The 17,261-nt window shown below is 62.6% G+C and overlaps 4 non-coding genes across 4 annotated transcripts; all 4 read left to right on the top strand.

The window, feature by feature from the left end:
• Positions 1–3,597: 3,597 nt before the first annotated feature.
• Positions 3,598–3,716, top strand: LOC142867112 (5S ribosomal RNA). Its single transcript, XR_012916843.1, has one exon. It is a non-coding gene; the product is annotated as a 5S ribosomal RNA (ribosomal RNA).
• A 3,782-nt stretch (positions 3,717–7,498) lies between these two features.
• On the top strand, positions 7,499–7,617 carry LOC142867123 (5S ribosomal RNA). Its single transcript, XR_012916854.1, has one exon. It is a non-coding gene; the product is annotated as a 5S ribosomal RNA (ribosomal RNA).
• Positions 7,618–11,399: 3,782 nt separating this feature from the next.
• LOC142867134 (5S ribosomal RNA) lies at positions 11,400–11,518 on the top strand. The gene has a single exon (XR_012916865.1). It is a non-coding gene; the product is annotated as a 5S ribosomal RNA (ribosomal RNA).
• Positions 11,519–15,300: 3,782 nt separating this feature from the next.
• Positions 15,301–15,419, top strand: LOC142867143 (5S ribosomal RNA). The gene has a single exon (XR_012916870.1). It is a non-coding gene; the product is annotated as a 5S ribosomal RNA (ribosomal RNA).
• Positions 15,420–17,261: the final 1,842 nt, after the last annotated feature.

A 17,261-nucleotide genomic window follows, 5' to 3' on the forward strand; every position in this document is an offset into this window, starting at 1 on the left:
TGGACTGTCAGGTCTCAGACCAAAGGTCTGCTCTGTGGGAACCGACACGCTGGAGGAAACCTTGAGAGTCTGAGAGGGGAGGGAGTTCCAGAAGAAGGCCAGGATGTCATTTTGAGGGAGTATGTGACCAGAACTCGTCCCGTTGATTTTGGGGTTCTATGGGCTACACGCAGGAAACTTTGGTGGTGGCACCTGATGTTGGGGGATCCGGAGTCACACCCAGACCTGCTCCACAGGCCTCCTTTTACTTTTCTCTTCGGATTCATTATTTTTAAAAAGTGTCTCTTACCTCTAGGATTGCATTTTCTTTTCTCTCTCTTTTCAAGCAGATGATGGGAGTACAAGTATTCAGGTGACATGTGTTGCCCGTGCCGCCCTCCCCCCTGTGTTCTTTTTTTTTTTTTTTTTTTGAGACAGAGTCTCGTTTTGCTGCCCAGGCTAGAGTGAGTGCCATGGCGTCAGCCTAGCTCACAGCAACCTCAATCTCCGGGCTCAAGCAATCCTGCTGCCTCAGCCTCCCGAGTAGTTGGGACTACAGGCATGCACCACCACGCCCGGCTGTGTTTTTCTATATATATTAGTTGGCCAATTAATTTCTTTCTATTTTTAGTAGAGACGGGGTCTCGCTCTTGCTCAGGCTGGTTTCGAACTCCTGACCTGGAGCAATCCGCCCGCCTCGGCCTCCCAGAGAGCTAGGATTACAGGCGTGAGCCACCGCGCCCGGCCCCCCCTGTGTTCTTATTCATATACCTCTCATGTTGTTCCAGCGTATTGTGGGGGTACCAATGTTAAGGTCGGGTGCCTTGCCCTCTCCAAGCCTCCCCCCTCGGGTCAGAGCTTCAAGTGCGCCCATCCCCCAGTCGGTGCGCACCCACCCCATGCCTAATGGATGTGTATGCCCCTCCCCTCCCCCCACCCGCCCGACACCCACCCGATGAAGGTGATTCCTCTCTGTCCACTTAGGCGTCCATCCGTTCGTACCAATTTGCTGGTGAGCGCGCTCACGTGGTGCTCGTGTGTCCATTCTTGGGATACTTGGTTTACTGGAACGGGTTCCAGCTCTGGCCAGGAGAACACGAGAGGCGCCCTCTCACCGCTGCTCCTCACAGCCGAATGGCACTCCGTGGTGTCCACGCGCCACATTTTATTGATGCACTCCTGGATGGATGGGCACTCGGGTCGCTTCCACGTCTTTGGGATTGTGAATTGTGCCCTAACTGTAACCCTAACCCTTACCCAGCCCGTCTCCTCTGCCCCTGCCTGACGCACTCCTCCCCGGCCAGGCCCGTCACTGTCCTGGGCCCCCGCCTGACCGGCTCCTCCCCGCCCGGCCGGTCACCGTCCTCTGCCCCTGCCTGACACGCTCCTTCCCGCCCGGCCTCTCACCGTCCTCGGCCCCTGCCTGACCGGCTCCTCCGTCGCCTGGGCCTTCCAAGGGCTTGGTGTGGATGCTGCTTCCAGGAAGCCCTCCAGAAACCCGGCAGCAGGGTGGCCGCAGCAGTCTCCAGCAGCCGTCCCTAAGTCGCGTGAGTGCGGGGGACGTGCCCCCGCTGTGCCGCGGGGGCCCAGCCTGGTGTCTTCCCTGAGGCCCTGCGGCTGCCGGCTGGGCTGCCGCTCCCCGCAAGGGGAGAGCCGCGGAGGTGGGGACCGCCTCCTCATGGGGACGTACACGCAGCTCTCCACGTCGGATTCCGGGGCTCTCTGTCCTGCCCGAAGGCCCAGCTGGCCTGCGGGTCCTTAGAGTGGCAAAAACCTCCGAAAACTGAGACTGAGGGTCCGGTGGGTGTCTGCACTTTTGTGCTGGGCACCCCAGGGAGGCCCGGGGGCTGGCTGGACAACGTGGTCTGCTGGGCGGTGGTGGGGGGGTTGGAGGAGCAACTGATGCCCTTTGCACTTTGGGTAGCAAGAGTCTGAGGTGTCTCTGAGCCCTGTGCCCTGTGGGGGCGGGGCGGGGGGGAGGAGGAGGAGGAGGAGGAGGAGGTGGGAAGGGCCGGGGCCTGCAGTCCTGTTCCCGGGGTGGCACGGCAAGTGGCTTCTTCCACAGGCTGCTTGGCCTGGGCTCCCTGCACCTGGGCCTTTGGAGGACCGGCCCTGTGCTTGCCAACACTTCCTGCAGGGACCCAGAGCTGGGAGGTGGCATCTCTCAGCCCTGGGTCGGGCAGAGCCCCAGCGGGCCATGCCCACAACCTCTCTCAGCACCGGTCCCCCAGAAGGCTCCTTTGGGACCAGGATTCTCTTGCGGTGACTCTTTAAGGTCTGGCCCCTGGATGGAGGGGCACCAGGAGTAGAGGAGCAGGAAGGGGAAGGGGGTGGCCATGCGAGGGGACACTTTGAGGCCAAGTCCCAGCTTCAGCCTGATCCTCCTGGGAACCCCGCTCTGAGACAAGGAGCCGGGCTTCGCATTCCCACAGCAGCCAGTCGTGGGCTGAGGACACCTGGGGCGTTGGGAACTCCCTGGCTTCTCCTGGGTTTAACGTCTAGAGCTGCTTGTGAATCGCGCCGCCACACACACCCGAGCGCACGTGTCTTCCGCACAGACTGCGGGCCTCGCTCTTCTGAATGCCGCTAGCTCGCCACCCACCCACGGGTGAACCTGGTCAGGGTGCTTTCTCTCAGGGGCAGACTCTTTTCCGGGCGGGCTACCGGTGTCTCTGTTTGCTCGTTTCTTTCTTCCATTTCGGGACAGTCTTCCTTGCTGGGTGTGGAAATCTCCTATGCCTTCCCTCGCCTATTCTGTCAGCTTTAAAATTCTCTTTCAGTTGCCACCCTCACAGATGGATTAGGAAACTCTTTCCGGTGCACTCATTAGTGAAATGACCTCCAGGAAGCTGGAATCCAATATCTAATGGCCGATTTTTAGCGAGTCCACACGCCAGGGTGGTCGGGGTCCAATGCAGCCCCGGCCAGGCCCAGGCCCCTTGGACTGGGCCACAGGAGGACACGGAGGAGGGTCCCGGCCCCCACGAAGCGGTGCCGGCAGTTCTCCACGGGCTTGGGCGTTTTCCAGAGGTAGGAGATGGAGGGGACTGATTTCTTCAGCGCCCCCCAAACCACGCCACCCCACCCCACCCATGGGACACATCCCCAGAGAGAGACGCCCCATACACTGGCTGTGCCCCAGCCCTGGCCCGGGGGAATAGGCGGCAGCCCACCCACAGGGCGAGGGGGGGGGCGCAGCTGAAAGGGGTTGTGGGGGAGGGCGGCCCCTGGCTGGGGTCAAAGGGCGAGCGTCCCGCGCCTGCGCAGTCAGCGGCAGCGACGCGCTGGGGGTGGGCAGCGGGTAGGTGAAGGAGGCCGGGCGAGGAGACGAGGGGGGCTGGGAGGGCTCCACCTTGGCGAGTCCAGCCGTGGAGGCGCATCTTGTGTGAGTGTGAGTGAGTGTGAGTGTGTGTGTGTGTGTATAGAGAGACACCCCCCCGCCCCGCCCCGCCCCGCCCCGCCCCGCCCATCACCCCCGTCCCTGGGAGCCAGCGGGACCCGGCCGGCGAACTCAACCAGCCCGGCCCGGCCCGGCGCGGGGCCTGGGGCGGGAGGCGGCGGCGGGGAAGCCCAGAGAGGCTCGGCTTCTCGAGCGGGGCAGGGGCGCCCTCCGCCGCCGTCTAGGGCCACACCACCCTGAACGCCCCCGATCTCGTCTGGTCTCGGAAGCTAAGCAGGGTCGGGCCTGGTTAGTACTTGGATGGGAGACCGCCTGGGAATACCGGGTGCCACAGGCTGCTGCTTTTTTTTTTTTTTTTCTTGCCTCTTGTTCTGTCCCCTTTCTGGGAGCGCGGCGGCGGCCCGGGGTGGGGGTCACCCCCACCCTCAGCGCCCGCGCGGTGCCTGGCGCCCCAGCCCGCACCGTGGGGCCTCCTCTTGTCCCAAGCCTCGACACCGCCGCCACGCGGCAGCATGCGTGGCATCTGGACTGTCAGGTCTCAGACCAAAGGTCTGCTCTGTGGGAACCGACACGCTGGAGGAAACCTTGAGAGTCTGAGAGGGGAGGGAGTTCCAGAAGAAGGCCAGGATGTCATTTTGAGGGAGTATGTGACCAGAACTCGTCCCGTTGATTTTGGGGTTCTATGGGCTACACGCAGGAAACTTTGGTGGTGGCACCTGATGTTGGGGGATCCGGAGTCACACCCAGACCTGCTCCACAGGCCTCCTTTTACTTTTCTCTTCGGATTCATTATTTTTAAAAAGTGTCTCTTACCTCTAGGATTGCATTTTCTTTTCTCTCTCTTTTCAAGCAGATGATGGGAGTACAAGTATTCAGGTGACATGTGTTGCCCGTGCCGCCCTCCCCCCTGTGTTCTTTTTTTTTTTTTTTTTTTGAGACAGAGTCTCGTTTTGCTGCCCAGGCTAGAGTGAGTGCCATGGCGTCAGCCTAGCTCACAGCAACCTCAATCTCCGGGCTCAAGCAATCCTGCTGCCTCAGCCTCCCGAGTAGTTGGGACTACAGGCATGCACCACCACGCCCGGCTGTGTTTTTCTATATATATTAGTTGGCCAATTAATTTCTTTCTATTTTTAGTAGAGACGGGGTCTCGCTCTTGCTCAGGCTGGTTTCGAACTCCTGACCTGGAGCAATCCGCCCGCCTCGGCCTCCCAGAGAGCTAGGATTACAGGCGTGAGCCACCGCGCCCGGCCCCCCCTGTGTTCTTATTCATATACCTCTCATGTTGTTCCAGCGTATTGTGGGGGTACCAATGTTAAGGTCGGGTGCCTTGCCCTCTCCAAGCCTCCCCCCTCGGGTCAGAGCTTCAAGTGCGCCCATCCCCCAGTCGGTGCGCACCCACCCCATGCCTAATGGATGTGTATGCCCCTCCCCTCCCCCCACCCGCCCGACACCCACCCGATGAAGGTGATTCCTCTCTGTCCACTTAGGCGTCCATCCGTTCGTACCAATTTGCTGGTGAGCGCGCTCACGTGGTGCTCGTGTGTCCATTCTTGGGATACTTGGTTTACTGGAACGGGTTCCAGCTCTGGCCAGGAGAACACGAGAGGCGCCCTCTCACCGCTGCTCCTCACAGCCGAATGGCACTCCGTGGTGTCCACGCGCCACATTTTATTGATGCACTCCTGGATGGATGGGCACTCGGGTCGCTTCCACGTCTTTGGGATTGTGAATTGTGCCCTAACTGTAACCCTAACCCTTACCCAGCCCGTCTCCTCTGCCCCTGCCTGACGCACTCCTCCCCGGCCAGGCCCGTCACTGTCCTGGGCCCCCGCCTGACCGGCTCCTCCCCGCCCGGCCGGTCACCGTCCTCTGCCCCTGCCTGACACGCTCCTTCCCGCCCGGCCTCTCACCGTCCTCGGCCCCTGCCTGACCGGCTCCTCCGTCGCCTGGGCCTTCCAAGGGCTTGGTGTGGATGCTGCTTCCAGGAAGCCCTCCAGAAACCCGGCAGCAGGGTGGCCGCAGCAGTCTCCAGCAGCCGTCCCTAAGTCGCGTGAGTGCGGGGGACGTGCCCCCGCTGTGCCGCGGGGGCCCAGCCTGGTGTCTTCCCTGAGGCCCTGCGGCTGCCGGCTGGGCTGCCGCTCCCCGCAAGGGGAGAGCCGCGGAGGTGGGGACCGCCTCCTCATGGGGACGTACACGCAGCTCTCCACGTCGGATTCCGGGGCTCTCTGTCCTGCCCGAAGGCCCAGCTGGCCTGCGGGTCCTTAGAGTGGCAAAAACCTCCGAAAACTGAGACTGAGGGTCCGGTGGGTGTCTGCACTTTTGTGCTGGGCACCCCAGGGAGGCCCGGGGGCTGGCTGGACAACGTGGTCTGCTGGGCGGTGGTGGGGGGGTTGGAGGAGCAACTGATGCCCTTTGCACTTTGGGTAGCAAGAGTCTGAGGTGTCTCTGAGCCCTGTGCCCTGTGGGGGCGGGGCGGGGGGGAGGAGGAGGAGGAGGAGGAGGAGGTGGGAAGGGCCGGGGCCTGCAGTCCTGTTCCCGGGGTGGCACGGCAAGTGGCTTCTTCCACAGGCTGCTTGGCCTGGGCTCCCTGCACCTGGGCCTTTGGAGGACCGGCCCTGTGCTTGCCAACACTTCCTGCAGGGACCCAGAGCTGGGAGGTGGCATCTCTCAGCCCTGGGTCGGGCAGAGCCCCAGCGGGCCATGCCCACAACCTCTCTCAGCACCGGTCCCCCAGAAGGCTCCTTTGGGACCAGGATTCTCTTGCGGTGACTCTTTAAGGTCTGGCCCCTGGATGGAGGGGCACCAGGAGTAGAGGAGCAGGAAGGGGAAGGGGGTGGCCATGCGAGGGGACACTTTGAGGCCAAGTCCCAGCTTCAGCCTGATCCTCCTGGGAACCCCGCTCTGAGACAAGGAGCCGGGCTTCGCATTCCCACAGCAGCCAGTCGTGGGCTGAGGACACCTGGGGCGTTGGGAACTCCCTGGCTTCTCCTGGGTTTAACGTCTAGAGCTGCTTGTGAATCGCGCCGCCACACACACCCGAGCGCAGGTGTCTTCCGCACAGACTGCGGGCCTCGCTCTTCTGAATGCCGCTAGCTCGCCACCCACCCACGGGTGAACCTGGTCAGGGTGCTTTCTCTCAGGGGCAGACTCTTTTCCGGGCGGGCTACCGGTGTCTCTGTTTGCTCGTTTCTTTCTTCCATTTCGGGACAGTCTTCCTTGCTGGGTGTGGAAATCTCCTATGCCTTCCCTCGCCTATTCTGTCAGCTTTAAAATTCTCTTTCAGTTGCCACCCTCACAGATGGATTAGGAAACTCTTTCCGGTGCACTCATTAGTGAAATGACCTCCAGGAAGCTGGAATCCAATATCTAATGGCCGATTTTTAGCGAGTCCACACGCCAGGGTGGTCGGGGTCCAATGCAGCCCCGGCCAGGCCCAGGCCCCTTGGACTGGGCCACAGGAGGACACGGAGGAGGGTCCCGGCCCCCACGAAGCGGTGCCGGCAGTTCTCCACGGGCTTGGGCGTTTTCCAGAGGTAGGAGATGGAGGGGACTGATTTCTTCAGCGGCCCCAAACCACGCCACCCCACCCCACCCATGGGACACATCCCCAGAGAGAGACGCCCCATACACTGGCTGTGCCCCAGCCCTGGCCCGGGGGAATAGGCGGCAGCCCACCCACAGGGCGAGGGGGGGGCGCAGCTGAAAGGGGTTGTGGGGGAGGGCGGCCCCTGGCTGGGGTCAAAGGGCGAGCGTCCCGCGCCTGCACAGTCAGCGGCAGCGACGCGCTGGGGGTGGGCAGCGGGTAGGTGAAGGAGGCCGGGCGAGGAGACGAGGGGGGCTGGGAGGGCTCCACCTTGGCGAGTCCAGCCGTGGAGGCGCATCTTGTGTGAGTGTGAGTGAGTGTGAGTGTGTGTGTGTGTGTATAGAGAGACAGCCCCCCACCCCGCCCCGCCCCGCCCCGCCCCACCCATCACCCCCGTCCCTGGGAGCCAGCGGGACCCGGCCGGCGAACTCAACCAGCCCGGCCCGGCCCGGCGCGGGGCCTGGGGCGGGAGGCGGCGGCGGGGAAGCCCAGAGAGGCTCGGCTTCTCGAGCGGGGCAGGGGCGCCCTCCGCCGCCGTCTAGGGCCACACCACCCTGAACGCCCCCGATCTCGTCTGGTCTCGGAAGCTAAGCAGGGTCGGGCCTGGTTAGTACTTGGATGGGAGACCGCCTGGGAATACCGGGTGCCACAGGCTGCTGCTTTTTTTTTTTTTTTCTTGCCTCTTGTTCTGTCCCCTTTCTGGGAGCGCGGCGGCGGCCCGGGGTGGGGGTCACCCCCACCCTCAGCGCCCGCGCGGTGCCTGGCGCCCCAGCCCGCACCGTGGGGCCTCCTCTTGTCCCAAGCCTCGACACCGCCGCCACGCGGCAGCATGCGTGGCATCTGGACTGTCAGGTCTCAGACCAAAGGTCTGCTCTGTGGGAACCGACACGCTGGAGGAAACCTTGAGAGTCTGAGAGGGGAGGGAGTTCCAGAAGAAGGCCAGGATGTCATTTTGAGGGAGTATGTGACCAGAACTCGTCCCGTTGATTTTGGGGTTCTATGGGCTACACGCAGGAAACTTTGGTGGTGGCACCTGATGTTGGGGGATCCGGAGTCACACCCAGACCTGCTCCACAGGCCTCCTTTTACTTTTCTCTTCGGATTCATTATTTTTAAAAAGTGTCTCTTACCTCTAGGATTGCATTTTCTTTTCTCTCTCTTTTCAAGCAGATGATGGGAGTACAAGTATTCAGGTGACATGTGTTGCCCGTGCCGCCCTCCCCCCTGTGTTCTTTTTTTTTTTTTTTTTTTTGAGACAGAGTCTCGTTTTGCTGCCCAGGCTAGAGTGAGTGCCATGGCGTCAGCCTAGCTCACAGCAACCTCAATCTCCGGGCTCAAGCAATCCTGCTGCCTCAGCCTCCCGAGTAGTTGGGACTACAGGCATGCACCACCACGCCCGGCTGTGTTTTTCTATATATATTAGTTGGCCAATTAATTTCTTTCTATTTTTAGTAGAGACGGGGTCTCGCTCTTGCTCAGGCTGGTTTCGAACTCCTGACCTGGAGCAATCCGCCCGCCTCGGCCTCCCAGAGAGCTAGGATTACAGGCGTGAGCCACCGCGCCCGGCCCCCCCTGTGTTCTTATTCATATACCTCTCATGTTGTTCCAGCGTATTGTGGGGGTACCAATGTTAAGGTCGGGTGCCTTGCCCTCTCCAAGCCTCCCCCCTCGGGTCAGAGCTTCAAGTGCGCCCATCCCCCAGTCGGTGCGCACCCACCCCATGCCTAATGGATGTGTATGCCCCTCCCCTCCCCCCACCCGCCCGACACCCACCCGATGAAGGTGATTCCTCTCTGTCCACTTAGGCGTCCATCCGTTCGTACCAATTTGCTGGTGAGCGCGCTCACGTGGTGCTCGTGTGTCCATTCTTGGGATACTTGGTTTACTGGAACGGGTTCCAGCTCTGGCCAGGAGAACACGAGAGGCGCCCTCTCACCGCTGCTCCTCACAGCCGAATGGCACTCCGTGGTGTCCACGCGCCACATTTTATTGATGCACTCCTGGATGGATGGGCACTCGGGTCGCTTCCACGTCTTTGGGATTGTGAATTGTGCCCTAACTGTAACCCTAACCCTTACCCAGCCCGTCTCCTCTGCCCCTGCCTGACGCACTCCTCCCCGGCCAGGCCCGTCACTGTCCTGGGCCCCCGCCTGACCGGCTCCTCCCCGCCCGGCCTGTCACCGTCCTCTGCCCCTGCCTGACACGCTCCTTCCCGCCCGGCCTCTCACCGTCCTCGGCCCCTGCCTGACCGGCTCCTCCGTCGCCTGGGCCTTCCAAGGGCTTGGTGTGGATGCTGCTTCCAGGAAGCCCTCCAGAAACCCGGCAGCAGGGTGGCCGCAGCAGTCTCCAGCAGCGGTCCCTAAGTCGCGTGAGTGCGGGGGACGTGCCCCCGCTGTGCCGCGGGGGCCCAGCCTGGTGTCTTCCCTGAGGCCCTGCGGCTGCCGGCTGGGCTGCCGCTCCCCGCAAGGGGAGAGCCGCGGAGGTGGGGACCGCCTCCTCATGGGGACGTACACGCAGCTCTCCACGTCGGATTCCGGGGCTCTCTGTCCTGCCCGAAGGCCCAGCTGGCCTGCGGGTCCTTAGAGTGGCAAAAACCTCCGAAAACTGAGACTGAGGGTCCGGTGGGTGTCTGCACTTTTGTGCTGGGCACCCCAGGGAGGCCCGGGGGCTGGCTGGACAACGTGGTCTGCTGGGCGGTGGTGGGGGGGTTGGAGGAGCAACTGATGCCCTTTGCACTTTGGGTAGCAAGAGTCTGAGGTGTCTCTGAGCCCTGTGCCCTGTGGGGGCGGGGCGGGGGGGAGGAGGAGGAGGAGGAGGAGGAGGTGGGAAGGGCCGGGGCCTGCAGTCCTGTTCCCGGGGTGGCACGGCAAGTGGCTTCTTCCACAGGCTGCTTGGCCTGGGCTCCCTGCACCTGGGCCTTTGGAGGACCGGCCCTGTGCTTGCCAACACTTCCTGCAGGGACCCAGAGCTGGGAGGTGGCATCTCTCAGCCCTGGGTCGGGCAGAGCCCCAGCGGGCCATGCCCACAACCTCTCTCAGCACCGGTCCCCCAGAAGGCTCCTTTGGGACCAGGATTCTCTTGCGGTGACTCTTTAAGGTCTGGCCCCTGGATGGAGGGGCACCAGGAGTAGAGGAGCAGGAAGGGGAAGGGGGTGGCCATGCGAGGGGACACTTTGAGGCCAAGTCCCAGCTTCAGCCTGATCCTCCTGGGAACCCCGCTCTGAGACAAGGAGCCGGGCTTCGCATTCCCACAGCAGCCAGTCGTGGGCTGAGGACACCTGGGGCGTTGGGAACTCCCTGGCTTCTCCTGGGTTTAACGTCTAGAGCTGCTTGTGAATCGCGCCGCCACACACACCCGAGCGCAGGTGTCTTCCGCACAGACTGCGGGCCTCGCTCTTCTGAATGCCGCTAGCTCGCCACCCACCCACGGGTGAACCTGGTCAGGGTGCTTTCTCTCAGGGGCAGACTCTTTTCCGGGCGGGCTACCGGTGTCTCTGTTTGCTCGTTTCTTTCTTCCATTTCGGGACAGTCTTCCTTGCTGGGTGTGGAAATCTCCTATGCCTTCCCTCGCCTATTCTGTCAGCTTTAAAATTCTCTTTCAGTTGCCACCCTCACAGATGGATTAGGAAACTCTTTCCGGTGCACTCATTAGTGAAATGACCTCCAGGAAGCTGGAATCCAATATCTAATGGCCGATTTTTAGCGAGTCCACACGCCAGGGTGGTCGGGGTCCAATGCAGCCCCGGCCAGGCCCAGGCCCCTTGGACTGGGCCACAGGAGGACACGGAGGAGGGTCCCGGCCCCCACGAAGCGGTGCCGGCAGTTCTCCACGGGCTTGGGCGTTTTCCAGAGGTAGGAGATGGAGGGGACTGATTTCTTCAGCGGCCCCAAACCACGCCACCCCACCCCACCCATGGGACACATCCCCAGAGAGAGACGCCCCATACACTGGCTGTGCCCCAGCCCTGGCCCGGGGGAATAGGCGGCAGCCCACCCACAGGGCGAGGGGGGGGCGCAGCTGAAAGGGGTTGTGGGGGAGGGCGGCCCCTGGCTGGGGTCAAAGGGCGAGCGTCCCGCGCCTGCACAGTCAGCGGCAGCGACGCGCTGGGGGTGGGCAGCGGGTAGGTGAAGGAGGCCGGGCGAGGAGACGAGGGGGGCTGGGAGGGCTCCACCTTGGCGAGTCCAGCCGTGGAGGCGCATCTTGTGTGAGTGTGAGTGAGTGTGAGTGTGTGTGTGTGTGTATAGAGAGACAGCCCCCCACCCCGCCCCGCCCCGCCCCGCCCCACCCATCACCCCCGTCCCTGGGAGCCAGCGGGACCCGGCCGGCGAACTCAACCAGCCCGGCCCGGCCCGGCGCGGGGCCTGGGGCGGGAGGCGGCGGCGGGGAAGCCCAGAGAGGCTCGGCTTCTCGAGCGGGGCAGGGGCGCCCTCCGCCGCCGTCTAGGGCCACACCACCCTGAACGCCCCCGATCTCGTCTGGTCTCGGAAGCTAAGCAGGGTCGGGCCTGGTTAGTACTTGGATGGGAGACCGCCTGGGAATACCGGGTGCCACAGGCTGCTGCTTTTTTTTTTTTTTTCTTGCCTCTTGTTCTGTCCCCTTTCTGGGAGCGCGGCGGCGGCCCGGGGTGGGGGTCACCCCCACCCTCAGCGCCCGCGCGGTGCCTGGCGCCCCAGCCCGCACCGTGGGGCCTCCTCTTGTCCCAAGCCTCGACACCGCCGCCACGCGGCAGCATGCGTGGCATCTGGACTGTCAGGTCTCAGACCAAAGGTCTGCTCTGTGGGAACCGACACGCTGGAGGAAACCTTGAGAGTCTGAGAGGGGAGGGAGTTCCAGAAGAAGGCCAGGATGTCATTTTGAGGGAGTATGTGACCAGAACTCGTCCCGTTGATTTTGGGGTTCTATGGGCTACACGCAGGAAACTTTGGTGGTGGCACCTGATGTTGGGGGATCCGGAGTCACACCCAGACCTGCTCCACAGGCCTCCTTTTACTTTTCTCTTCGGATTCATTATTTTTAAAAAGTGTCTCTTACCTCTAGGATTGCATTTTCTTTTCTCTCTCTTTTCAAGCAGATGATGGGAGTACAAGTATTCAGGTGACATGTGTTGCCCGTGCCGCCCTCCCCCCTGTGTTCTTTTTTTTTTTTTTTTTTTTGAGACAGAGTCTCGTTTTGCTGCCCAGGCTAGAGTGAGTGCCATGGCGTCAGCCTAGCTCACAGCAACCTCAATCTCCGGGCTCAAGCAATCCTGCTGCCTCAGCCTCCCGAGTAGTTGGGACTACAGGCATGCACCACCACGCCCGGCTGTGTTTTTCTATATATATTAGTTGGCCAATTAATTTCTTTCTATTTTTAGTAGAGACGGGGTCTCGCTCTTGCTCAGGCTGGTTTCGAACTCCTGACCTGGAGCAATCCGCCCGCCTCGGCCTCCCAGAGAGCTAGGATTACAGGCGTGAGCCACCGCGCCCGGCCCCCCCTGTGTTCTTATTCATATACCTCTCATGTTGTTCCAGCGTATTGTGGGGGTACCAATGTTAAGGTCGGGTGCCTTGCCCTCTCCAAGCCTCCCCCCTCGGGTCAGAGCTTCAAGTGCGCCCATCCCCCAGTCGGTGCGCACCCACCCCATGCCTAATGGATGTGTATGCCCCTCCCCTCCCCCCACCCGCCCGACACCCACCCGATGAAGGTGATTCCTCTCTGTCCACTTAGGCGTCCATCCGTTCGTACCAATTTGCTGGTGAGCGCGCTCACGTGGTGCTCGTGTGTCCATTCTTGGGATACTTGGTTTACTGGAACGGGTTCCAGCTCTGGCCAGGAGAACACGAGAGGCGCCCTCTCACCGCTGCTCCTCACAGCCGAATGGCACTCCGTGGTGTCCACGCGCCACATTTTATTGATGCACTCCTGGATGGATGGGCACTCGGGTCGCTTCCACGTCTTTGGGATTGTGAATTGTGCCCTAACTGTAACCCTAACCCTTACCCAGCCCGTCTCCTCTGCCCCTGCCTGACGCACTCCTCCCCGGCCAGGCCCGTCACTGTCCTGGGCCCCCGCCTGACCGGCTCCTCCCCGCCCGGCCTGTCACCGTCCTCTGCCCCTGCCTGACACGCTCCTTCCCGCCCGGCCTCTCACCGTCCTCGGCCCCTGCCTGACCGGCTCCTCCGTCGCCTGGGCCTTCCAAGGGCTTGGTGTGGATGCTGCTTCCAGGAAGCCCTCCAGAAACCCGGCAGCAGGGTGGCCGCAGCAGTCTCCAGCAGCGGTCCCTAAGTCGCGTGAGTGCGGGGGACGTGCCCCCGCTGTGCCGCGGGGGCCCAGCCTGGTGTCTTCCCTGAGGCCCTGCGGCTGCCGGCTGGGCTGCCGCTCCCCGCAAGGGGAGAGCCGCGGAGGTGGGGACCGCCTCCTCATGGGGACGTACACGCAGCTCTCCACGTCGGATTCCGGGGCTCTCTGTCCTGCCCGAAGGCCCAGCTGGCCTGCGGGTCCTTAGAGTGGCAAAAACCTCCGAAAACTGAGACTGAGGGTCCGGTGGGTGTCTGCAATTTTGTGCTGGGCACCCCAGGGAGGCCCGGGGGCTGGCTGGACAACGTGGTCTGCTGGGCGGTGGTGGGGGGGTTGGAGGAGCAACTGATGCCCTTTGCACTTTGGGTAGCAAGAGTCTGAGGTGTCTCTGAGCCCTGTGCCCTGTGGGGGCGGGGCGGGGGGGAGGAGGAGGAGGAGGAGGAGGAGGTGGGAAGGGCCGGGGCCTGCAGTCCTGTTCCCGGGGTGGCACGGCAAGTGGCTTCTTCCACAGGCTGCTTGGCCTGGGCTCCCTGCACCTGGGCCTTTGGAGGACCGGCCCTGTGCTTGCCAACACTTCCTGCAGGGACCCAGAGCTGGGAGGTGGCATCTCTCAGCCCTGGGTCGGGCAGAGCCCCAGCGGGCCATGCCCACAACCTCTCTCAGCACCGGTCCCCCAGAAGGCTCCTTTGGGACCAGGATTCTCTTGCGGTGACTCTTTAAGGTCTGGCCCCTGGATGGAGGGGCACCAGGAGTAGAGGAGCAGGAAGGGGAAGGGGGTGGCCATGCGAGGGGACACTTTGAGGCCAAGTCCCAGCTTCAGCCTGATCCTCCTGGGAACCCCGCTCTGAGACAAGGAGCCGGGCTTCGCATTCCCACAGCAGCCAGTCGTGGGCTGAGGACACCTGGGGCGTTGGGAACTCCCTGGCTTCTCCTGGGTTTAACGTCTAGAGCTGCTTGTGAATCGCGCCGCCACACACACCCGAGCGCACGTGTCTTCCGCACAGACTGCGGGCCTCGCTCTTCTGAATGCCGCTAGCTCGCCACCCACCCACGGGTGAACCTGGTCAGGGTGCTTTCTCTCAGGGGCAGACTCTTTTCCGGGCGGGCTACCGGTGTCTCTGTTTGCTCGTTTCTTTCTTCCATTTCGGGACAGTCTTCCTTGCTGGGTGTGGAAATCTCCTATGCCTTCCCTCGCCTATTCTGTCAGCTTTAAAATTCTCTTTCAGTTGCCACCCTCACAGATGGATTAGGAAACTCTTTCCGGTGCACTCATTAGTGAAATGACCTCCAGGAAGCTGGAATCCAATATCTAATGGCCGATTTTTAGCGAGTCCACACGCCAGGGTGGTCGGGGTCCAATGCAGCCCCGGCCAGGCCCAGGCCCCTTGGACTGGGCCACAGGAGGACACGGAGGAGGGTCCCGGCCCCCACGAAGCGGTGCCGGCAGTTCTCCACGGGCTTGGGCGTTTTCCAGAGGTAGGAGATGGAGGGGACTGATTTCTTCAGCGGCCCCAAACCACGCCACCCCACCCCACCCATGGGACACATCCCCAGAGAGAGACGCCCCATACACTGGCTGTGCCCCAGCCCTGGCCCGGGGGAATAGGCGGCAGCCCACCCACAGGGCGAGGGGGGGGCGCAGCTGAAAGGGGTTGTGGGGGAGGGCGTCCCCTGGCTGGGGTCAAAGGGCGAGCGTCCCGCGCCTGCACAGTCAGCGGCAGCGACGCGCTGGGGGTGGGCAGCGGGTAGGTGAAGGAGGCCGGGCGAGGAGACGAGGGGGGCTGGGAGGGCTCCACCTTGGCGAGTCCAGCCGTGGAGGCGCATCTTGTGTGAGTGTGAGTGAGTGTGAGTGTGTGTGTGTGTGTATAGAGAGACAGCCCCCCACCCCGCCCCGCCCCGCCCCGCCCCACCCATCACCCCCGTCCCTGGGAGCCAGCGGGACCCGGCCGGCGAACTCAACCAGCCCGGCCCGGCCCGGCGCGGGGCCTGGGGCGGGAGGCGGCGGCGGGGAAGCCCAGAGAGGCTCGGCTTCTCGAGCGGGGCAGGGGCGCCCTCCGCCGCCGTCTAGGGCCACACCACCCTGAACGCCCCCGATCTCGTCTGGTCTCGGAAGCTAAGCAGGGTCGGGCCTGGTTAGTACTTGGATGGGAGACCGCCTGGGAATACCGGGTGCCACAGGCTGCTGCTTTTTTTTTTTTTTTCTTGCCTCTTGTTCTGTCCCCTTTCTGGGAGCGCGGCGGCGGCCCGGGGTGGGGGTCACCCCCACCCTCAGCGCCCGCGCGGTGCCTGGCGCCCCAGCCCGCACCGTGGGGCCTCCTCTTGTCCCAAGCCTCGACACCGCCGCCACGCGGCAGCATGCGTGGCATCTGGACTGTCAGGTCTCAGACCAAAGGTCTGCTCTGTGGGAACCGACACGCTGGAGGAAACCTTGAGAGTCTGAGAGGGGAGGGAGTTCCAGAAGAAGGCCAGGATGTCATTTTGAGGGAGTATGTGACCAGAACTCGTCCCGTTGATTTTGGGGTTCTATGGGCTACACGCAGGAAACTTTGGTGGTGGCACCTGATGTTGGGGGATCCGGAGTCACACCCAGACCTGCTCCACAGGCCTCCTTTTACTTTTCTCTTCGGATTCATTATTTTTAAAAAGTGTCTCTTACCTCTAGGATTGCATTTTCTTTTCTCTCTCTTTTCAAGCAGATGATGGGAGTACAAGTATTCAGGTGACATGTGTTGCCCGTGCCGCCCTCCCCCCTGTGTTCTTTTTTTTTTTTTTTTTTTTGAGACAGAGTCTCGTTTTGCTGCCCAGGCTAGAGTGAGTGCCATGGCGTCAGCCTAGCTCACAGCAACCTCAATCTCCGGGCTCAAGCAATCCTGCTGCCTCAGCCTCCCGAGTAGTTGGGACTACAGGCATGCACCACCACGCCCGGCTGTGTTTTTCTATATATATTAGTTGGCCAATTAATTTCTTTCTATTTTTAGTAGAGACGGGGTCTCGCTCTTGCTCAGGCTGGTTTCGAACTCCTGACCTGGAGCAATCCGCCCGCCTCGGCCTCCCAGAGAGCTAGGATTACAGGCGTGAGCCACCGCGCCCGGCCCCCCCTGTGTTCTTATTCATATACCTCTCATGTTGTTCCAGCGTATTGTGGGGGTACCAATGTTAAGGTCGGGTGCCTTGCCCTCTCCAAGCCTCCCCCCTCGGGTCAGAGCTTCAAGTGCGCCCATCCCCCAGTCGGTGCGCACCCACCCCATGCCTAATGGATGTGTATGCCCCTCCCCTCCCCCCACCCGCCCGACACCCACCCGATGAAGGTGATTCCTCTCTGTCCACTTAGGCGTCCATCCGTTCGTACCAATTTGCTGGTGAGCGCGCTCACGTGGTGCTCGTGTGTCCATTCTTGGGATACTTGGTTTACTGGAACGGGTTCCAGCTCTGGCCAGGAGAACACGAGAGGCGCCCTCTCACCGCTGCTCCTCACAGCCGAATGGCACTCCGTGGTGTCCACGCGCCACATTTTATTGATGCACTCCTGGATGGATGGGCACTCGGGTCGCTTCCACGTCTTTGGGATTGTGAATTGTGCCCTAACTGTAACCCTAACCCTTACCCAGCCCGTCTCCTCTGCCCCTGCCTGACGCACTCCTCCCCGGCCAGGCCCGTCACTGTCCTGGGCCCCCGCCTGACCGGCTCCTCCCCGCCCGGCCGGTCACCGTCCTCTGCCCCTGCCTGACACGCTCCTTCCCGCCCGGCCTCTCACCGTCCTCGGCCCCTGCCTGACCGGCTCCTCCGTCGCCTGGGCCTTCCAAGGGCTTGGTGTGGATGCTGCTTCCAGGAAGCCCTCCAGAAACCCGGCAGCAGGGTGGCCGCAGCAGTCTCCAGCAGCCGTCCCTAAGTCGCGTGAGTGCGGGGGACGTGCCCCCGCTGTGCCGCGGGGGCCCAGCCTGGTGTCTTCCCTGAGGCCCTGCGGCTGCCGGCTGGGCTGCCGCTCCCCGCAAGGGGAGAGCCGCGGAGGTGGGGACCGCCTCC

Source organism: Microcebus murinus, unplaced genomic scaffold, assembly GCF_040939455.1.
Source record: "Microcebus murinus isolate Inina unplaced genomic scaffold, M.murinus_Inina_mat1.0 scaf013_hap2_Mmur4.0, whole genome shotgun sequence".
NCBI lineage: Eukaryota > Metazoa > Chordata > Mammalia > Primates > Cheirogaleidae > Microcebus > Microcebus murinus.